We start from the raw sequence: 22,563 nt of genomic DNA on the forward strand, positions 1-22,563 counted from the left end.
ATGCTATCATTGTCTGGCAGTAGTCAGGTCGAAATAAATTGCATCAGTTTGATTAGCATGATTGAAGTAAACGACAAAATGTTGGTCACAGAAACGTGCGTTGGCATAAATCCACGCTGGTCTTCAAAAATATATTGTTGGCAAAATCCAATAATATGGTCCATAACAACGGTCTCAAACAACTTAGCAACCGAGCTCAGGGCTGTAAATATCATTGTGCCCCCTTTTTATAGACAGGAAATAGGAAACAGCGACGATTTCTAAAAGGTTAAAAAATTGTTCTCTTCCAAAGACATACTTAAAGAACGGTGCAGTGGAGTTATTAGGCTGGCAGAAGCATTTTTCAGCAAGAGGGATGGTTGTTAATACAAATGTAAAATATTTTTAATAACGGGAAAATTGTAAAAATGTCTTAACTGCATAAAATATGATAACTTCACAGTAGATATTTTCGTTATTAAATTAACGGTCCTAAAGCGTTGAAAATGCGTCAGTAATAAGGTACCCCGGGGCAAGTGGGAATACGGGGTAAGTGGGAGTGGAGCTCGTAACTCACTTCAACCTCATTTTTGTTTGCAATTGAACCTTTCTAGAAATGAAAGGTACAACTCCAACGCATTCCAAACGCCAAAATTGAACTTTAAATTTGAGCGTCACCTTCAATTTGCGTTGTAAGTTGCACACACCTTTCTATAAATGATATTTTGGCTGTTAGCTGTTTCGAATCTAGTTTGAAATAACGTAAATATGAGACTCTCTGTGCATGTTCAAGTTCATAAAAGAATAATAGTTGCTTCCAGCAATTCTAAGCTCTCTTGAAGTGTCATATTGTAAACTAAACAACCACAAAGATTAGAAAGTGCGGTATTCAGTAAAAAAAATACCTGGTTTTAAAAACATGAAGACGAGTTGCGATTGGATGGAAGAAAGGGAAAAAACAGTATCCTAGAGTAGAGAATCCTCCAGCTTGGACCTTCGAGAGCTCCGATAATGACAGACAAAAGATTGAAGACGTTCCCAGGTCATCAAATGAAATTTGTTTCTTCTAATCGTAGAAGCAGATCGATTGCTGATAATTGATGAAATTAAACCAGCGAATGTCGCTGTGTCGATCTATCTTGCCAGACGCATAATATCGAATGCAGACTACCTATAATTTTTGTAGCTTCTAATCATAGTTGCTTGATTAGGTGCAGGCATAAAACCTGCTTATATGCTGCTTACCTGCAGTGTTGTCAATCAGATCGCCCCATGAATACCGCTGGCCGAAATTACCTCTCGTCAGTAAAGTAAAGAATTCGAGAGGATTCAAATTAGGCGAAAAGGCAGGCCACTTTTTCGAAGAAATAAAATCCGGGAAATTGTCCTCACATCAAACCTGTGTAGCTTTCGCCTGGTGAGACGGTGCAGAAACTTCCCCATACCATCACCCTGGAAACATTCTGGAACCTTTGAACAGTCAGTTTGTTCCGGGGAATATCAAAAATGCTGTGTTGCATATATCCGATTATTTTGTTGGTTGTGATTGTGTTTAAGCTGCAGAAGGTACAAGTCAGAGGAAGCGACGCCGTAAGGAACCGAGTTGGCTCATGCTGAATCAAAAACTTGTTTTAAATCCACTCGGCGTGGGCTTCTTCTTCTTTTACCAGTCGAGAGCCGGGGGCCGGTGGGGTAGTTCTTGCAGTGTCAAGAATTCCTTTCCACTTTACGCGTCTTGCCACACGCAAGTCGGCTTCAGCCTGGTCGAGTCATCTAGCATGTTGGGTCCCTCTATTCCTGATGCCGGTGGGGCTCTTGAAGTGAACGGATTTCACTGCACAGTCGTCCGGCATCTTTGTGACGTGGCCGTCCTACGGTAGTCTCCCAACTTTCGCCAAGTGTTCAATGAGAATCTCTCCAAGTAGTGCCTGCAACTCATGGTTTGTATATCTACGCCACTCTCCGCTATCCGTTTGTACTTCACCAAAAATAGTCCGCAACACCTTTCGTTCAAATGCGGCAAGTGCACGCATGTCTGACTACGTTAGTTTGTCCGCAAAACCGCACTCATGCATTATCTGTTGTAGCTGCTCGCGTTTAACTGTATCATATGCTGCCCTGAAATCCACGAAAATATGATGCGTGGGCATGTTGTATTCCCGACCTTGCAGGAGGACTTGTACTGTAATTACTGCAATCGAGTCGATCGCAATTTTTGTAGATGGGACAGAGCACAACTTCCATCCACTCCTCCGGCAGTTTCTTCTTGCCCCAAATCCTTGAAGTTATCCAGTGAAGTGCCATTGCTAGCTGTTGTTGCTCATTTTTGTAAAGTTCTGCATTGAGTCGGTTTCCCTTCTCGCTCCTAAACGTATCAGACTTTGGTATGTATCCTTCTATGTATGTATGTATGTATGTATGTTCATCTTCCCACAGAATTTGCGCGGAACTCTCATTAGCTTGGAATAGTTGTTCTAAAGGGTGTCCCACATCGAATTGCACGACTGAAGAAACGCTATACTCGCACTTTACGCTTAACTCCATTCAAAAAGCGTTGTACAACATCTGACTGCAGCTGTACACTGCTGTCTGTACGGAAACCCGCTTTTTCTTCAAGTCTTTCTCAGGTTTGACATCCTTGGGATATTTTTTTGAAACGATAGTTGTACAATTGATGCAGGGACGGTAAGGGAAAGTAATGAAGAAGGATTATTTGGGAATGGAAGGGAAAGAGTGGAAAGGAAGGGGGGGGGGAATATAATAACGTATGCATGATAAGTAAGAATAAATTGGGGTTTCACGATTAGATTTTAAGTAAAAATTCCTAAAAATTTCAATTTTTTTTGCGTGGTTAAAAAAATCTCTTTGTTTCTTTTTTCGACCCGCCCCCTTCAGTTGTCCAGCATCGGAAGGACAAAAACTTTAAAAAATATTTTTAATGACCTTATTTTTATCTCTCTTTTTACCTGTTCCGTTCTTTTTCTTATTATGCGCTGCTTTTTGTTTTTTTGATTTTAATTTTTTTCTTTTTCTGTCCCGTTTCCATCCCTGTTACGTTCCTCATTTTCTGCTCTCGTTTCCCAATTTTTCCGCTCCCGTATTTTCTCTTCTTTCTTTTCCTCCTTTTCTTTCGCGGGTTTCCCCTTTTTGCCCTGTTATTTCACTTTTTCTTTTCACTAGTTTCCAATTTTTCGTCATTAGGTTGAATATTAAATAAGGCTTATATTGGGACTATATAAGACTTAAATTTGATACTAAAATTTTACTTCAAACTGGAACGGTCAAACTGCAACAAAATTAGACACGTTTTACTTTTAAGGTTTTACTTTCAAAATTTTTTCGCACGTTTTACCTCTTTTTACCTCCACTTGTTATTCTTCTCCTGTGCCGTTTTTACTCCTTTTCTGTACCGTTTTGTGGGTTTCTGCTCTTACTTTATATCCGTTTTTCCTCATTTCGCGTTACCTCTTTCAGTTTTTCTAACTTTCAGTCCTCTTCTTCATCGCGCTTTTACTGTTTTCTTTCCCGTTTTCAATCTTAACTCATCTCTTTTTCCCTTTTTTGTATTTTCTAACTCTTTTTATCTCCTTTCTTTCTCGTTATTGGTCTTCATCTGTGCCGCTTCCTCATTTTGATGCCTTTTCCGTCTTTTCTGCCTTTTTATTTCTCCTTTTATACCTCGTTCCTGTGTTCCTCTGTTCTGTTTTCTTCTGTTCTTCTGTGTTTTTCTCCCTCGCTTTACTTTTCCTTTTACTTTTACTTTACTTTTGTTATACCATCTTATATGTCATTTGACATAGGCATTTTCAGTTAAAATATTATTTTTGATTTGTATTTGAATTTGTAATTTTCATAAAACTGACAGAGTCAAATTATATACGCATCACTTTGAACTAAATTCTTATATAAACTGTTTCTTAGGCCCAGCCGTTCTCAAGTTATTCAGATGTGAAATCTCAGGAGTCAACACATGCAAAGTATCCGATAACCGTGTAATCGACTTTCACGGATTTGAACCAAATTTTGTCAGATTGTTCATTTTAGCTCAGAAAGCAAAAATCTTAAATTTGGTGCCGATTGATACCTCCATTAGTGGTACGATTAGTGGTAGTACCTCCTTTTTAAAAAAAGACCCGTTTTGTCAAACCTTTTTATTTTTTACTTACAGATAAACATGGAAATCTCGACCAACATGTCAAAAGTTCCAATGTGCAAATGAGAGATTCTCTTTGCGTTTCTTCTCTTATGCTTATTACGGCGGCATAAATACATTTCAACCCAATTATTCTAAAGGATAAGCTTTCCAATAACACCAGTAACCGTTTCATGCAAAATAGACGCATTCAAGTGCATTTATGCCGCCATAATAACAGTAAGGGACGAGTCGCATATTAGCGCTGCTCGTCAAATATTAGGTTTAGAAAGAAACTATTTTCATATTCAAATTCCAATTCCAATCGAAAATAGTCAAGTAAAAACTGTCTTTTTTTAGCGTTTTGAGCTGGAAATGATCATAAAGAAATCGACACGTCTTCGGAATTTAATTCAACTGTTTGTTAACGCTGTGCTAGTTATCATCCATATGCATCCTAGCGATAAACAATTTTCAGAGTGTATTTTAACCTACTAAATTACTTTATAGAATATAGGAAAGCAATAAAAACATCCTGTACAGAATTTTTGAGCAGAACTGATTTTAAAGTGGCTGTTAGCTTCGGGGTACAGTGCTAGCCTAACAAGCCAGTCATTGTATGTTCGAATCTCGACTGATCGGTGTCGTTACAGAGTTAATAGGATCTTTGCCCTAGCCCGTAATTTTCCGGTACTCTAATAACTGGCTGCGAAGTCTGTCGATAAAGAAGAGTCAAGTTCTGAAGGACGTTTACACCCATGGCTTTTTTAAAGTGGTTTCTTCAAACAAATCATTAAATTTCGCAACCAGTAAGAGATAGATAGTTACTATATGCAGCAAAGTTGCTTATTTTAGTGTGTTCTAGAATTTTTGTGAAGACGCTATTTTTTTGGACGCGTTTAAAAAACAAAAATTTGTGTCACCCTATTAGGTGGATTCACGGTCACTCTAAAAGTGTAAGAAAATGTGCTATATTTTATTAATTACTGCTGCAAAGAAACACCCGTTGAAAAATTACACATTTTTACCTTTGTTATACTATAACAAAGGTTTAAAAATTGGTCGAAAAACACGAAATTGATCCGAGGCCCGGAGGGCCAAGTCACATATACCAATCGATAGGGTTCGACGATTTGAGCAATGTCTGTGTGTGTGTGTGTGTGTGTGTGTATGTATGTAATGATTTTTTCTATCGCCTGTTTCTCAGAGATGGCTGAACCGAATGGTTCGCTATTACTTTTGTTTGAAAGGTGTTATTGTCTAGTAGATCACTATTGAGTTGTTTCGTGACACGACGTTTCGTTTAAAAGTTATAAGCAAAAATGTGAAAAATACGTGACACGGGTTTCTCCGGAACTACATGACCGATTTCAACGATCTTAGTATCAAATGAAAGCCCTTATTAAAACTAAATTGTTCAGGATTTTTTAATTGAAAACAAACCAGTAGTTTAAAAGTTATGCTTAAAAAACCTGTTTTGACAAGGTAATAATTATCGCCTGTTTCTTAGAGATGGCCAAACCGATGTATGCGCTATTAGTCTCATTTGAAAAATAATATATCCTAATAGATCACTATTGAATGATTTTTTGATTGGATGTTTAATTTGAAAGTTATAACCAACCATATAGACCACACCAATTTTAACAATAATTTATAATGATTTTAACCAAGATAATTTACCTAATTTCAATTATTTTAATATCAAACGGGAGGTTTTGACACTACGAATATATATGCAAAATTTCATAAGAATTGGTTTTCCAGGTCAAAGATATTAACCCTCGAACACTCGCCCCAACTTTTGTAACACAGTTACTCGCGCGCAAAACCAAAGAAAAAGTGTTCACTAAAGTTTTGACTGGGAAAACTTGGTTTTAGGTTTATCGAACCTTTGGAAGAGTTTCTCGAAATTGAAAGCTCTATCGTCTGGTGGAATTTAAATTTTGATTAATCCCCATAAAAGTGAAATAAAAAAATATTTTTCTTCAGTGTACACATTGACGTGTTCTGCAAAGTTATAGAGCATATTATTACAAGAAATTTTGCTAAAGACAGTAACCTTCTATCTCTGCAGCGAAGATAGATAAATCTTATTTATTGTATATGAATTTGTAAAACCAGTTATTCTATTTTGTTCTTTTTGTAATTGTTATATGACTATTTCATGTACTACAAAATTGTACAAATAGTAAAAATACACAACTTTGCTGAAAATAGTATACCTGTATGTTTGCTTGTTTAGGAGCTGTAGAACTTTGATTATAAAGAATACCCTAATTTTGACTCCGAATTACTCGACTAACAGCAGACGGACACATTTTAAACATTTTACATTTTCTGATAGTTTTGCTGCATACATTTTCCCAACAATTTAAATTATCAATGCATTGAATAATTATGACATTTTGCGCACAATAAGTATGTTGAAGAATATTCGTTACCTAGTTAAACAACGTTTTGTAACTTTATAACAATATGGCGTTGAAAAACCTACACGTGTTGTACAACAGCGTAATTAACCGAAGGGGGGCTCCGTAGCCGCAAGGTTACCGAGTCTGCTTTGACAAGCGAGTGGTCCTGGATTCGAATCTTAGTAGAATCAAGCCATTCGATGTCAAGTGACTTTAGCATGGGTTTCTCATGCCCCTCCAATTTACCCTTCGTGCTGAATTCTATATTTACCCTCTGAAGCCTCTTGACAGTGCAAATGTCCCTCCTATAGTTAAGTGTACTGGTCAGAGGTACGAATGAGTCCTCGCCAGGGACGGCTATAATATGGGATAGTGCTGGCAGCGAGGAATAAGTGGGTAAAGTAGATCAAGCTTTGAAGGAAGGGTAAACCCCAATACACGCAAGCACGCATAAAATTGAATAAGCATATCGCTCACTCAATAGCGATTATAGCAAAAAGAAATGCAGTGCAGGTCATAGAGCAAACACCCGGACGATATTACAATAGATCAACTATACTGGTGGCAGTAATGAGTCCACACATGGAAAAACACCGAAGGTTAATAAAAATTGATGAAAATTATTCAAGAAAACTCTATTGATGTGATTCAAATCGAATGGCATTACAGCTTACAGGAAACTATGCATAGCTCAAAAATCTAGAACTATAAACTAGACCTTTACTAGACAATGTATATGCTAAAGAATAAGAATTCCTCTTACAACTTACTTTCATTTGCACTTACTCAGATTAATAACAACTTACTTATCCTTACTCAGCAATTTCATGAAGAAAGGATCTATCAAAATTTAAAAGTGTTCCTATTTTGTTCAAATTTTGTAAACTTATTCTATTTTCTAAAATTTTATGTAAACCATCGCACTACGCAACGATAACCAATAGATGAATTATGTTCCGAAGACGTGTCTATCTCAAATAGCAAGTAAGACCGTATAACAAAGGTTCCTTTCACCACTAGGTGGATTAAATCGGGTTTTACTATATTATTCTGTTTTTGAGGTTTGGTCCCATTAAAGGTTTGGTCATTAAGGTTTCCTTGAATAAATTTCATCAATCATTTTTAAATATCTTTTGACCAGTAGAACCAATCATTATGAAATTTGGTAAATACATTTGCAGTGTTAAGACCTCTCGTTTAATACTAAAACAATTGAAACTAGATAAATTATCTTGGTTAAAATCGTTATAAAGTATTGTAAATTTTAACGTGTAACTTCAATTGCTCATAACTTTCAAACTAAAAGTCCAATCAAAAAACCATTCAATAGTGATCTATCCGGCTATATTACCTTTCAAATGAGACTAATAGCGCATAAATCGGCTTGGCCATCTCTGAGAAACAGGCGATAATTATTACCTTGTCAAAACACGTTTTTAAGCATAACTTTTAAACTACTTGTTTGTTTTCAATAAAATTTCCTGAAAATTTTTATAATTTAGCAAGAGCTTTCATTTGGTACTAAGATCATTGAAATCGGTTGTGTGGTTCCGGAGAAAATCGTGTCACGTAGTTTTTACATTTTTGCTTATAACTTTTAAACGAAACATCGGACCACGAAGCAATTCAATAGTGATATACTAGGCAATAATACCTAATCAAATGAGACTAATAACGCATAAATCGGTTCAGCCATATCCGAGAAACAGGCGATAGAAAATGAGCTGCACACACACACATACACACACACATACACACACACACACACACACACACACACACACACACACACACACACACACACACACACACACACACACACACACACACACACACGCACACACACACGCACACACACACGCACACACACACACACACATACATACACACACGCAGACATTGCTCAGTTCGTCGAGCCCTATCGATTGGTATATATGGTTTCGTGTTTTTCGACCAATTTCTAAACCTTTGTTATATACTATAACAAAGGTAAAAAGGGAAAACTTTTCACTCTTCCTCCCTCCGATTTTCGTCTTAATTTTTTCTTTTCAGCACCGTTTTTCGTATGTTTCCTTTCGTTTTTTTATGTTTCCAGGTCTGTCTTTTCCGTCTTTTTTGCCATGTGTCTATATCTGTCTTTATTCTTTTTTTCGCTGTCGGTTTTTGTCTTTTTCCTCTTTTTTTGTCCTTTTTTCGTTTTCGTCTGTTCCGTTCTTGCTCATATTATGTCATACTTATGTCATCCTATCACACTCTTTACACTCTACACTACTTCTACCAAAATTTTCAAGTGAAAATATCCAATAGGTATTTTTTTACAGCGCTTCTTCGGTGGTGCAATTTGATGTGGGAAACCCTTCAGCTCTTCGTGATCTCTGTCCTCCTTCTGGTGGTTTTTCTCCTCAGGATCGTGGTCAACTCACTCCGCGTTCGTCGATATTTGACCAAACTCTCTCTCGTGGTAATGCTTAGATAGATACTTAGAAGATTCCGAGCGCATTTTTTCGTCTTCATCATATGCTGGCATGTATTCCCAGTCATTTCGTGCGTCAAACCACTCCTTGCGGCCTCATGGACAGCCGAGCATATCCTGCCCAATTTGCCAACGAGCATCGAAGCACCTAGGTCCAAAGGTAAAGGTGGAGTCGCATCCAGTAGCTTCGCGTGGTTTTTGGCAACTTATGGGAGACATTCCCAACTAAAAACTAATATTCGAAATGAGTGTTATGTCTGTTTGTCTGCGGCAATACTGATCCGACAATCTGCAGAAACATAACAATTCGATCGTAGATCGATACAAATAAACATACATCTTTCTCATAAGTGTATCTGACAAGTGATCAAGTTAAACATGTTTTTTCTTTTTTTAAGTTTGGCGATAACATTCCATAACTCCGAAATTGATGAAGATAACCGTGCCCATGAGCAAAATATTTTCTGCGATTATTCTAGCTTAGCCAAAAATCGCTGTATATCAACTTTTCCCACAGTGCCGCAATCGTGTCCCGAGGAGCGCTGCTGTCGATCGGCCCACCCACCAGCGAATCCCACGTCAGACCGACCGAACATCATTTACAAAATGTCGTCATTCCGAAATGTCCCGGCGTTCGCCGTTGGTGACAATAACTGGGAACGAAAATGCCATCCATAATGCTTGTCTTTCGAGCCAGACCAAAGTCCCGATCAACCCGTGTAACTTCGACGACCACCAACACCACGACCATCATCGCGAACCGAGCCGAGAAGCGCGGTACCGAAAGTCTGTCATTTGAGAAATTACATCCCTGCTGCGCTGGGGCTAAGCTGATTGCAGTATGAGGGAGCTCGCCGATTTACGCAATCTGCGCATGGTCTGTAGGGAGCAATCGCGACTAACCATCCAACACTAACACACTAGTCTCGCATAGCTTCCAAATACTTGCGGAAAATTACGTTCCCGTGGCAAACGTCGAAAAGAACAACCTAAACTGCAAAGTCGAACGCTGAGAAAAAACATTAATTACATAAGAGTACACTTCCCCCGGCACCACCGCTCATCCTCTCATCCCCTATCTCGAGAGGCGATAGATTTTTCCTTTCCGGTCGCCCTTGGTTGGCTGTTCGACGCCGCCGGGAAATGGCACCACATGGATAAATACAAAACGGTGCAAATGGGAACAAACAAAACCTATTAAACGAGCAAACAAGTTTTTCCAACTTTTGACAATTGCCAAATATCTCATTTTTTTCGCCGATTCGTTGCGCGCAATAGACAGCCCCCGAGTCGAAAGTCATTTCGTTCTGATTGACACTGCAAATCAGACCCAGACGGACGGGGCCTCTCTGGTTGAGCTGGCCTGGCCGCCCGGCGACGCGATGCGACACGACGCGGTATAGGAACAGACGGATTGATAGAAAGATGGATGATCAGCCATTTCTTGTGATGTGTTGTTCGGTGACACTGAGGCCGTGGAAATCATGCCGAGTGAAAGAACGATACAAATTGGCACGCTATCAAATCTGTGCGGTTTCTTAGTTTTCTCGCTGTGTTTGTCTCGCTGTGGTTCACTATTCGGGCTGTAGCATTACACTCGACTCTATAGAGATGCAGTTCTTCGGTGGGATCAGTCAGCAGTGTGTGACTAATGCAATCCCTTTGGCCGTTTATCGCCGTGTCTTGCGTTGATTTGAAGCACTCGATGAGCGGAGAAAGGCGACCCAACCAACCAACCAAAGGTGGCTGTCATGAGCCAAAATTTCGAACAAAGCAATCGGCCGTCGTCAGCAGCAGCAGCAGCCAACGAACCGAACATCACCAAGACTACTGGCTGGCTGGCGTGTGATTGCCACGAGGTAGAGGGAATGGACGGCGGCAGGCAGCAGACAGGGACGCCAATGGGTGAGCCAATTATTCGAAAGTATGCCATACGTTGTGTGTACATAAACATGTGCACTAAGAAGGTGTTTTCTGGTGGATTCTGGAGAATGGGGCAGTTGCGCAAGTTTACTTTCAAACAGCGGTCATACGTTACATACGAATGTACGCACGTTATCTGGGATGTACCATGCACCTTCATTTGTTTAAAATTTACGAAAGGCTACCTTTTTGTTAAATATATTGTAAACTAAAAAAAAAGCACTGAATTGTCGTTTGAGGTGAATGGAAACTCAACAGCACACTTTAAGGAAATTTATCGTATTTCCTTAAAAATGTTCATGGCGAATCGTGAACGAATGGCGTTTTTCTGAAAGGCAAATAGTAAACGCACATTTACGCGAAAAAACGCTCAACATTTCTCATTACGTGCAAATTTTAAGTGGTAATTAAAAAGGAATTCGGTTGAGAGAGTGAACCCGTTCGCCTCATTGCGCGATCGAAGTGTCCATTAGAAATGTCGGGTAACGCAACGAGGCCACACGTCAACGCAGGTCAACGTACTGCCCCCCGACATGATAGGTTCTCACCCTTTGGTGGCATCAAAAATCAAAAATAATAATTGGCATGACGCACTGTCAAACACCGAGGCACCCTACGACTCCAATCGCTTGTAATTTTTTTTTTTGCAATTCGCTGGGTAAATTTACGGTACTTACTTTGCGCCCTTTTCTGACAAATTGATTGCGAACCAATCAGTGAAACAAAGAAGGGAGTTATTATTGCGCTCGGCCTCGAGGTGCCCAAGAAGATCGCATTGCGAGAGTAATTATCATGTCGTTGGCCGCTTTACCCACTGCTCTGTCCACCGACCGACCGGGCCCTCGCATAACTCGCCCAGGTACTATTGCATTAACCAAAAATGGATGGAAGGTTTTTTTTTCTTCTGTGCAGACAGGTTCGCATGAGTTGCTCTACTGCGTCGTATAAACGCGGATGCAGCAAATAGTTTGCAACGTTGCGACTGCGGTAATTTGCTAACAAATATTGTAAAATTGGCGAAATAATGGAAATTCGGAAAGGTGAGGTGACCTCACCAAAACAAAGTTCAATAATTTCTGAAACCCAGAAATCTGCGTAAAATTAGTTCCAGTTTCAAGTCCAATTTCGTGTTAAGTTAAAGCTTATATTTCAAGTTTAGTTTCAAACATAATTTAAGCTTAATTTCAAGTCTAACTCTAATTATAATTTAATGTCCAATTTTCCACTAAGTTCAAGTTCAAGTTCAATATAATTTCAAGTACAATTTGAAGTCCAACTTCAATTATAATTTCAAGTTCAAGTTCGAGTTCAACTTCAAGTGCGATTTCAAATCCAGTTTCAAGTCCAATTTAAAGCTAATTTAAATCCATTTCCAGTTTCAAGTCCAATTTTAAGCTAAGTGATATTGGAACACTCCAACGAAAAGCATAGCATAGCATAGTTTGACCGCCCGTGAGTTGCCTGCGATTGATCTAGATCAATTGAAATCGTACAAAGAACCATCAGAATGATGATTGGGCTCAGCATGCATTTTCTGGCGATCTAATTCTTTGTGATGATCAAGTGGGGGATCAAGTCGGGTGTCCCTCAAGGCAGCAACATGGGACCTCTCCTGTTTTGTGTTGTTTTTCAACGATATTGCGACGCTGCTTGGAGTGGGATGTAAACTGATGTATGCAGATGATCTGTGTCCGACTGCAGAGGCTTTTAGATTTGTTTGTAGATTGGTGCAGTAAAAACTGGCTTGTAATCAGCAGCCCGAAATGTCAAGTAACGACTTTCCACCGCATTGCCAGTCCAATCGTCTACAACTATCAAATAAATGAGCATGTTCTCACTAGAGTTGATGAAGTTACCGACCTGGGGGTACTGCTGGACGCCAAACTCACCTTCAACTTGCATCGCACCACTGCAATAGCGAAAGCTTCTCGACAACTAGGTTTCATCACTAAAGTCACTCGTGATTTCAATGATCCTCACTGCCTGAAGGCACTATATTGTTCATTAGTACTTCCACCCACTGATAATGCTTACTTGGTATGGTGCCCTTACCAGCTGGCATGGAATCTACGCATCGAACGAGTTCAAAAACGTTTTGTGAGGCTTGCGTTGAGAGATTTACCTTGGCGTGATCCAGCAAATCTACCGCCGTACCCCGATAGATGTCGTCTTCTGGGTCTCCAGACACTCGAGCATCGCAGGAAAGTTCAGCAAGCAGTATGTGTTGCGAAGATATTAAATGGCGAGATCGATTCACCGACAATCCTGTCTGTCTTAAACTTTCGTGCGTCGCAACGCTCACTCCGCCGTTGAAAGTCTTTTTGAGTTCAACGAACCGTCGTATAAGTTTGTACCAACATTAAATAGTGTAAGATTTTTATGAACATGACTTCATGTTCATAAAAACATGAATATTCAATAAGACATTTTTCTTAGTTGAATTTTAATTAAACAAATAAACAAATAGCAAAGCTGGCCACGCCCATGCATATCAATTTGGGAGGGAAAGGAATGTTAGTCCGACACTTGCTGCTACAAAAGACCGAGGAATCCTCTGCATCATCCACAAGTGTCACAGGAAGGAGTTGTTGTTAGTAGAAAGGAATTGATCTGGATCCATCGAGGCAGGTGGTGGACTCATTGTCATTTGAGCTCGCGTACGAGGACGCTTTGGTTACGTGCCCAACAGGTAGTGGAGATCCGACATACCGAGATAAGAAAAAAACTATGAGAAATTAGTTGAACGCACCGAAAGTATGTGCTATCAACATATTCGATTCGTTCGAAATCGCGCGCCGTCAGTTATTAAATACCGATAAACATTTTTTGCTATGCACGAAAGCTGTCCTGAGTGGGGTAGTGGAGGGAGACAAACGTGTCTATTTGGCAATTCATCAAAAACATTGACTGTGCGAGATACCTCTTGGCATCCTTCGATCATCGAATTGGCTTAAAAACTCTGACTACTTTATTAGGGAGCTGTATATCAAGTATAAAAGCTCCTAAGTAACCGATTTCACGATTAAAATGCACGTTTATAAGATTTCAATAAAAGTTCCGGTTTGTGAACGCACCATTGCTAAGTGTGCTCAAGTGAATTCAAAATAGCCTTCTTCAACGAGCGAGACGCGAAAGCAAACGATGCTAAATTACCATACGAAACGATTCTTAGTATGTAAGCACCGGTTGTATGAGACTAACCTGGATATTCGGAAATTTTCTTAAAAAGCCAGTAGAAAATTGAGACCTGAGAAAATTGAGAAAATACATCACAAATTATAAATAAAATAGTATAAATAAAATGGTAGTGGTACTACATAATGAACCATAGTTTGAAAATTTTTATCGAGAAATATTATGCACATGGCTCGAAAACCTCGTGACAAACATAAATTTATTATAGGTACCTGAAATTAAAAATCAGGCACAATGAAGCGTGCCAATATAGTCCTTAAGTTGACAAGCATTCTTTCCTATCAACACTAATATGCAGAGATATAGCGCCATGCACGCGTAGATATTGAAACACTCCAACGAAAAGTCGAAAAATTAACTTCTGTTAGTTAGGCCATTACAAATATTTTATAAAGTTTTTGTCCCTCTGGTGTTGGGCCACTGAAGGGGAGGGGGGATGAAAAAAAACAAAGAGATTTTTTTAATCGAGCAAACAAAATGTGGATCTTAGGCATTTTTACTCAAAGTTTGAACGTGAAAACCAAATCTGTTCTTGCTTTTAATAAATACGTTGTTATTTTTCATGCAAAAATCTACGAACAAAAAGACAAAAACGAAAGAAAAATTTTTTGGTCGAGCTTCGGAAATTCCACTGTTTGAACTTCCATTTCTATTTCGTGCTAGAAGCGTTAACTCAACTCGTACACTCATTTTTCGAGTTTATCAAGCTGTAGAGCCCGCAGACAATTGATTTTATAAAAAAATTAACTCATATCCTTCAAATTATTTTTTTGCCCCCCGATTTTTCAAGCCAATTTCCAAGGGGGGTGACAAAAACTTTGAAAATGATTTGCAATGGCCTTACATGAAAGTTTTTTGAAAAATTTTGGTTCGTATTTGTCAATTTCTAACTCTTAAATGACAACACTTTTGCTGTGCCTAAGGAAAAGAAAACAGTGGAAAACGTGACAAAAACTGGAGAAATTGAAACTGGAGAAAAGACAGAGAAAACCCGTGACAGAATATGAGGGAAAAGTGGAAAATAAAATGTGCGAATAACAGGAAAAATGAGGCAAAAAAGAGTAGTCTGGACCGAAAAAGAGGGAACGGAAGAAAAAAGACGGAAAATGAGAAAAAAGAAAGAAAAACGATTAGGAAAACGAAAGGAAATGACGACAAACTGCTCAACAGAGGAGAAAAATGGAACAAAAAAGCAGAAAAAGAATAGATAGAAAAGAATCAAAAGAACAGAAGAAAATGCGCAAGCAGGAAAACTAAGAAACGAGAACAAGAAAGATGAAAATGACGAGAAAATTTGAAAACGGAAGAGAAACATAGAACGTGACAGAAAAAGGCGGAAAAGCAGCACATAATAAAAGGTAGAGCGGAACAGACGAAAGCGAAAAAATAGAAACGGAATTAACGGGATAGAAAGCAAAAAAAAAATAGACAAGGAACGATGAACAATGGGTCAAAAAATAAGAGAAAAACAACAGAAAAGAAGAATACAAGAGGAAATTTAGAACTAAAAAATGCAAAAAGCGGGCAGAAATACCAGAAGCTAACTGGGCGGTGGGGAAAACGGAGCAGAAAACAAGCGGAATCAAAAGGGAACTGAAGAGTGGTCTCTCGCCGATAGAAAAATCGATAGAGAAAAAAGGAGATGAGTGAGGAAAATGGGCAGGACAAAACATGTCAAACGCGAGATAAGCCGATGCAAACCGGTGTGCAAAGGAAAAAACGGAATGAACATGACAGAAAAGTAAAATAAACGGAGGATCTAAAAAAGAAAAAAGGAAACAGCAAAAGGCGAAAATCGAGAAGGGAAGGAAATAGATAAAAATTGACAAATAAAGGAAATTGGAAACGAAAACATGGAGGAGAGAAGACGTAAAACAAGAGAGAAAATTACAATAAATAATGAGTGGAAAGAGTGAAAAACAAGAGGAAACGAGAGAAAAAAAAGGGACAGTAAATGAAGATAAATGGAACAATGAAACCGAAAACGCATGACAGACAACAAGAAAAACGAGAGAAAATGAATAAAAAACAAAAAAAAAAATAATAAAAGTGAAAACTTAAACCAAGAAAACGGTACGGAAAAGAAGTAAAAACGGAACAAACCGGGAAAAATTGGGACTGGAAAAGAAGAAAAAGAGAAACAGTAAAGAGGTAAAATGTCCAAATTAGTCCAAATTCTAATTCAAGTCTAATTTAATGCCTTCTGATCAAGTCCGATTTCAAGTCTAATTTTTTCTGTAATTCTTAGTTTAGTTCTACGCCAGATTTCTAGTCCAATTTAAACTTTAAACTAAGTCCAATCGCACCTCATAGTCGAAAACAAGATCAAAAACAGTGGAAAATTCAGAGAAAATATAAAAACGGACGTGACGTGACAAAAAAGGCGGAAAAGCAGAAAAGCAGCACATAATAAGAGGTAGAGCGGAACAGACGAAAGCGAAACAATACAAAAGGAGTCAACGGGATATAAAACAGAAAATGAGACCACAAAAGAAGCAAAACGGGTCTGAAAATAAGCAGAAATGGAAGAAGAAAAAAACACGAAAAACGGAACAGAAAAGAGAAACACAAGAGGGAAATCAGGACTGAAAAGTGCGAAAAACAAGACAGGGGGACTGTAATAAGGAAAAACAAGAGAACAAAGGAAGGAAGATGGGACAGAAAAGTTGGGAAAGCGGAACAGAAAACAATAGAAATCAGAGAGAAACATAAGACGAACGAGAGAGAGAGAAGAAAATCGGTAGATGAAAAAAGGAAATGAGTTGGCAAAAAGGGACAGAAAAAGAAACAAAGAAAAGCAAGAAAGCGGACAAAAAAACGTCATACGTCATACATATGGGAGAGGAAGGAACAGGAAAGTGGGGAAAACGGAGCAGAAAACAAGCGGAATCAAAAGGGAACTGAAGACTGGTCTCTCGCCGATAGAAAAACCGATAGAGGAAAAAAACGAGACGGATTAGGAAAATAGACAGGACAAAAAAAAATGTCAAACGGGAGAGAAAAAGACGAAAAGACAGGAGATAAAAAAGGAAAACCGGTGAGTAAAGGAAAAAACGTGAGCCAAAAACAGAATAAACGTGACAGAAAAGAAAAACGGTGTACCTAAAAAAGATAAAACGAAACAGGTGAAGACGAAAATCCAGATGGGCAGGAAACAAAAAGAGTTGAAAAAAACACGGAAACTGGAACCGAAAAAAGGAAAAAGGAAAATTACAATAAAAATGTGTGAAAGACAAAAGAGAAAACCGAACTGAAAATAAGAAAAAAAAGGACAGTAAACAAAAAAAAGGAACAATGAAACAGGAATTGCGGAACAAAGAAAAGACAAACAAAAGAAAAAGAGGAAAACCCGAAGGAAAAAGAAAAATTGTGAGAACAAAAACCAAGAAAACGGAACGGAACAGAAGAAAAAAAGGAACAAGAGGCAAAAAACGGGACTGGAAAAGAAGAAAGAGAAGAACAGTAAAAACGTAAAATGTGTGAGAGAGTAAGATTAAAACAGTCAATCCTGATTTCTAGTAAAAATTCGTGTCTGTTCAAGTCGAATTTAGCTCCATTGTTAAGTTCAATTCCAAGTGTGCCAAGTGTGTCCAAGTGTGTGTGTGATATATTTCAAGTCTAATTCTATTTGAAATTTTAAATTCAATTGTAAGTCAAATTGAAACTCTGATGTTAAGTTAAATTTTAAATCTAATTTCAAATGAAATTCCAAGTTTAATCTCAAGTCTAATTTAGATCCAATTTACGTTCAGTTTCAATTCCAATTAGAAGTTCAATTCCGATCTTAAATCAAGATTTATATTCCAAGTCTAATTGAATTCCAATTTCAAGTAAAGTTTCAAGTCCGATTTCAAAATTTTAATTTTTTCTAAAGTCTGATCAAATTATTCCAAATTGAGGTCCAATTGCAAATCAAATTTCAACTCTAATTTCTGGTTTAATTTGAAATAAAATTTCAAATCCAAATTAGTCCAAATTCAAATTACTTTAATGCGTTATGTCAAATCCGATTTCAAATCCAAATGTAATTTCTTGTTTAGTTCCAAGCCTAATTGCTAATCCAATTCAAGCTTCAATTTTAAGTCTAATCGCACCTAAAAATCCGGATTTTTCCGGAATAGGGAGTAGTCAGTAGATAGTTATCAGTAAGCAATAATATCACTATGTATCAGTAAGGTTACGCTGTTATTGATTTTTACTGATGCAGTTTACGTCGTCCGGTTAGAAAAATTAGTCAGATTAAACTTATTGGTACGTAGTTACGTACGATAGTACGAAAGAAGCACCGTCACGGCTTGAAGTCTATGATGAACTACTGGTCTAATGAGAATTTTGTACATTGTTAGCTTCGTACGGCGGCGTATGCTGCTTGATTCGCTATTCGCCGCGTCTCGAAGGGACCCGAGTGTGTCCCCGAGATGCGCACGAAACACTTCAGTCGCGTCAGTTTATTTTGGAAACCGCGTTCGTGCATTATTGGTCTCGATTGACTGTATCGTATGCTGCTTTGAAATCAATAAAGACATGATGCGTGGGCACCGCCCAGTTAGCTTCGAGGTACGATACTGGTCTAACAAGCCAGTCGTCGTATGTTCGAATCTCGGCTAGGCGAGTGCCGCTAGATAGAGTCAGTAGGACTGTTGCACTAGCTGAGTAACTGTACTGTACTCTAGCAGTAGGGTGCGAAGTCGGTCGATAAGAAAGGGTCAAGTCTTAGAAAGACGTTTAAGCTAAGTTTCAAATAAGGGGCTCTCTCTCTTTTCTGTAGACTGCGTTCTCCGGGAGTAGAACTTGCAGACAGACTCCTCGTCTGTTTGTGGACTTTGAGGCGCCGTATGATTCAATTAAACGAAATAAGCTTGCGTCAGATCGTGGTCGGATGAGACTTCCGTCGCTTTCGTGACGTTCATCAAAGATTGAAAATTGTAAAATCAAAGTTCCAAAAACGAAAACCGAAAATTTAAAAACAAAATTCGAGAGTAATTTGAAAATTGAAAAGCGAAAAATTAAAATTATACTAAAATATCCGAAGAATTCGAACATTGAGCGAACTTCTTTGTGATTCTTTGGGAAAAATAAAATAATACAAAACTAAATCCTACACAAAAGTATAGTTATCTAGTTATTCCATACTATGTGTTCAAGCGAGAACTTTTAAGCACGACTAAGTGGAGTTTGTTTTTTAAATTTTATGGGTTTTAAACGTAATTCAAAGTAGGTCGCTTCGAATCGTGTTAATAATTGTGCGATTGGCGCAATTTTTCCAATTGTTTTGACCATTTTCTCGACCACCGATTCCACAGTGTTGCTCGTTGGTCCATTCGGAAACGATCCATTTCCTCTTACTGCGATCGGCTCCGCGCTGCTATCTCACTCTACTCCCTGTTTTTCACCACCGCCCGAAATCACTTGTGTAGTCTCACTTTAGCTGCTCCGTGGGGCAGCTTGTGTTGGTGAAAATTCTCGAAACCCCATCGCTTGTGCTGCTGCTGCTGTTGCTGCTGCTGCTGGGAAAGCTGACGGTTTTCGGTAGATCCGACGAGTGCACGAAAGGAAAAACGATCGGGAAACTGTTGTTGTCATTTTTCCTCACTTCGGTCGCCCGCTTTTGACCAACGATCGGTGGTGTGTATTGAACTCTTCGCCTTAAGCATCCAACGAGACGCTCGGTGAGAAAGCCACGATCGTAGCTTGAACGCCCCAATCCAACCGAGCTGCTGTTCTATTAATAGCGAATGAAAATCGGACGAAATATCAGTACAAACTAGACCTCAACTTGTGTTGTATAGTGCGGTGCATGTGAATCGAGAAAAAGATTTTCCACTAGTCGCTGACTGACTGACAGGGAACCTCGAAGTAACAGAGAGTGGCCCCACGGTTAGGATTGCCAGGAAGAGCAAACGAATCGATGCGGTAAGCCATAGCATAGGAATAAGATGGCGCTTCCGAAATTCGGTCGATTTTCCGAATGCAGCTCCAGAAACAAATCGGATTAGATCACCGCACGTAAGGTGCTGTATTGTGTAGTGTTATTTCCCTGCGGAATGGTTCATGACAATATCCCCTGGTGGTCATAATTCATTTTATCTCAAACTGGGCGCACGCTTTGCGGCTTAAAACTGATCCGTACGAAGGGTAGCAGCGTGTGGATCATTTATTAGGCAATAAAAAAAATCTAAATACCACGTGACGGTCTACGTCACTGTTTTCAGATCTTTTATGTTGAGCTCCAACATGTAATCATTCATCCCGCTTTTTGTGTACATTTCGTCCCTGAAGACGCCACTGCGCGGTATGCATGTGGGGGTCGAGCGCTGCTAAGCATCATCTGCCGATCGTCCGACGGTGTAATAACAGCATGAGTGCTGAATCATTGAACGGAGCGGAGGCATTTTCTCTTGCGGGTCTAGGTGCGTTGATACATAATAGATCTTCTTCCCACTAGTGGTGTGATTGTTGTTTTCTTCCCCTGAAATTGAAATCCTTCGCGACATTGCACGAAGCGGTCGGAGTCTGCGCGGAGCAACGCGATGACAACGTCGAACATGACGACGACGGTAACGACGTCGGGGCGGTAGGAAAATTACAGGAGGAAATGAAACAACCCAGGAGCGAACGGTTTGCTGCTAGTTGGGAGGAAGACGTTTGTCTGCAGCTGCTTGAAAATCGTAATCATTTAATTGCACGTTGCTGTCTTCTGCTCTCGTAGAGCCGCTCGAGGAAAAGTCAATAGTGCAATCGTCTATGTGTTTGTGTGTGATGAGTGTGCATTTAGCGAGCATGCTTTTCCTTTTCTTGGTTGGGGAAGAACCGCGTGGTGATGGATAAGAATGCGAGGGACAAAACAGGGTGGACGGGCCTTTGATCAATAGTTTGTGATGTTGATGGGCAGAAATTTCTTGTTGCGAACATTTTACGTTTTGTCTGAGCCGTTCTATTCGTTTTTGGCAATTTCGTTTGATTTTGTGCAGCACTTTGCATATGAATTCAATTTTATGCCTCAGAAAGAATCCTGTTTGGAAGATCAAATGCTTCATGAAACATTAAAAAGTGTTGGTTTTCATTCCCAACAGAGATGCACCTAATGTGTTCAGTTTTCAGAAGCATGCTTTGTTCCAATAACAGTGGTAATGTTCCTGTAATAGTGGAAGATGTTCCAGTAATCGTGGAATTTCAATTTCTAGCTTTGGAATAATTCATCAATGTGTGCATTCTTCTTTTTCTTACTCATGAGTTTTAGAAGTATTTGAAGTTGCTAGAGTTGGAAGATCAATGGATCCGTGTGATTCCCTTGAGGTACACCAATAATAATCGCAGGTGTAGCCAGAATAACGAATTATGCTTGTTTGCTCTCTTTTATATCACTACACCTTCGACAGCAACGACAATGCTTTCTCTTGTTTGTCATTTCATGTACGAAAATTGTTCCTCAGTAGCTAGTTCGTATGTTAGTATGATAGGGGGGCCGTAGCCACAAGGTTACCGAGTCTAAAAAGGCTTGAAAAGCGAGTGATTATGGATTCGAATCTTAGTAGATCAAGCCATTCGATGTTAAGTCACTTTAGCATGGGTTAATTTTCAGGGCCCTTCACACGCTTCCTTCATACTAAATTTTGCGTTTACCAACAATGAAGCCTCTTGCCAGGGCAAGTCAAAATGTGGTACTGACTCGAGGTGCGTAACGAAGCCTGTTGTCTATGGGCAAATTACAACCTGTTCCACTATCTGGTTCTAGAAACGAGATTGGTGATGAAAACTATTAAGGATCATGAAGCCTCTAACCGGGCAAATTTTAACTAGTCTAGTCGCGAGTATGAGGGTGGTTGAAAAATAGTAAAAAGCATAGAAGGAGAAAGGTGTTTCAACACCAATCCTTAAGCACTGTTAATAAGCAGTTCGCGCACTGTATGGCGATACTGATAAAAAAAACGAAGTGTGGAGTACAGAAAAACACCTGGTTGATATTACAATAGATCCCAATACCGGTCGCAGTGATAATGTGTATACAAAAGAAAATAGTATGGGCATAGGCGTCTGTGTTTGGGAAGTACGAGAAGCACAGAAGTTATGCGATCTTTTCTTTCATTCGAGTCAATTCCTAGAAAACTATCTGATAAAATTGATCCGAAAGTCTTGTTAATCCATCAAGAAATGTTATAGGAAAGTGTTCGAACCCAGATTTTTCGATTTTGTTTTTACACTTTTATCTTCCTATAAGATGTAGTCCTACGTCAAAACACTGCAACAACAAAAGGCAACATCAAAAATAGTAAGAAACATGAGAAATTCTGTCATTAAATTTGTCAAATAAAGAAAGTGAACTGACCGAGTTACAGTTATAGGTTTCACAGAACCTACAGTTCCAATTGAATCTCGTGATTCCACGTTTCTTGTCGCGATTATGTCAGAATGACCGACGTTCATGTCAGAAGCATGTTACACTCGAA

At 39.0% G+C, this 22,563-nt stretch overlaps 1 protein-coding gene across 9 annotated transcripts in view; it reads left to right on the forward strand.

Moving 5' to 3' along the window:
* The window catches only part of LOC128738794 (myocyte-specific enhancer factor 2), a 196,503-nt gene that overhangs the window by 68,249 nt on the left and 105,691 nt on the right, over positions 1-22,563 (forward strand). Inside the window, exon 1 of one of the 9 annotated variants that reach the window (XM_053834180.1) lies at positions 19,965-20,029. The exons of the other annotated variants lie outside the window; for them this stretch is intronic. The gene's annotated coding sequence lies outside the window, so the exon portion shown is untranslated. Of the gene's footprint in view, positions 1-19,964; positions 20,030-22,563 lie in introns of those variants that run through there. 9 annotated transcript variants of the gene reach the window in all.

Source organism: Sabethes cyaneus, chromosome 2 (assembly GCF_943734655.1).
Source record: "Sabethes cyaneus chromosome 2, idSabCyanKW18_F2, whole genome shotgun sequence".
Lineage (NCBI taxonomy): Eukaryota > Metazoa > Arthropoda > Insecta > Diptera > Culicidae > Sabethes > Sabethes cyaneus.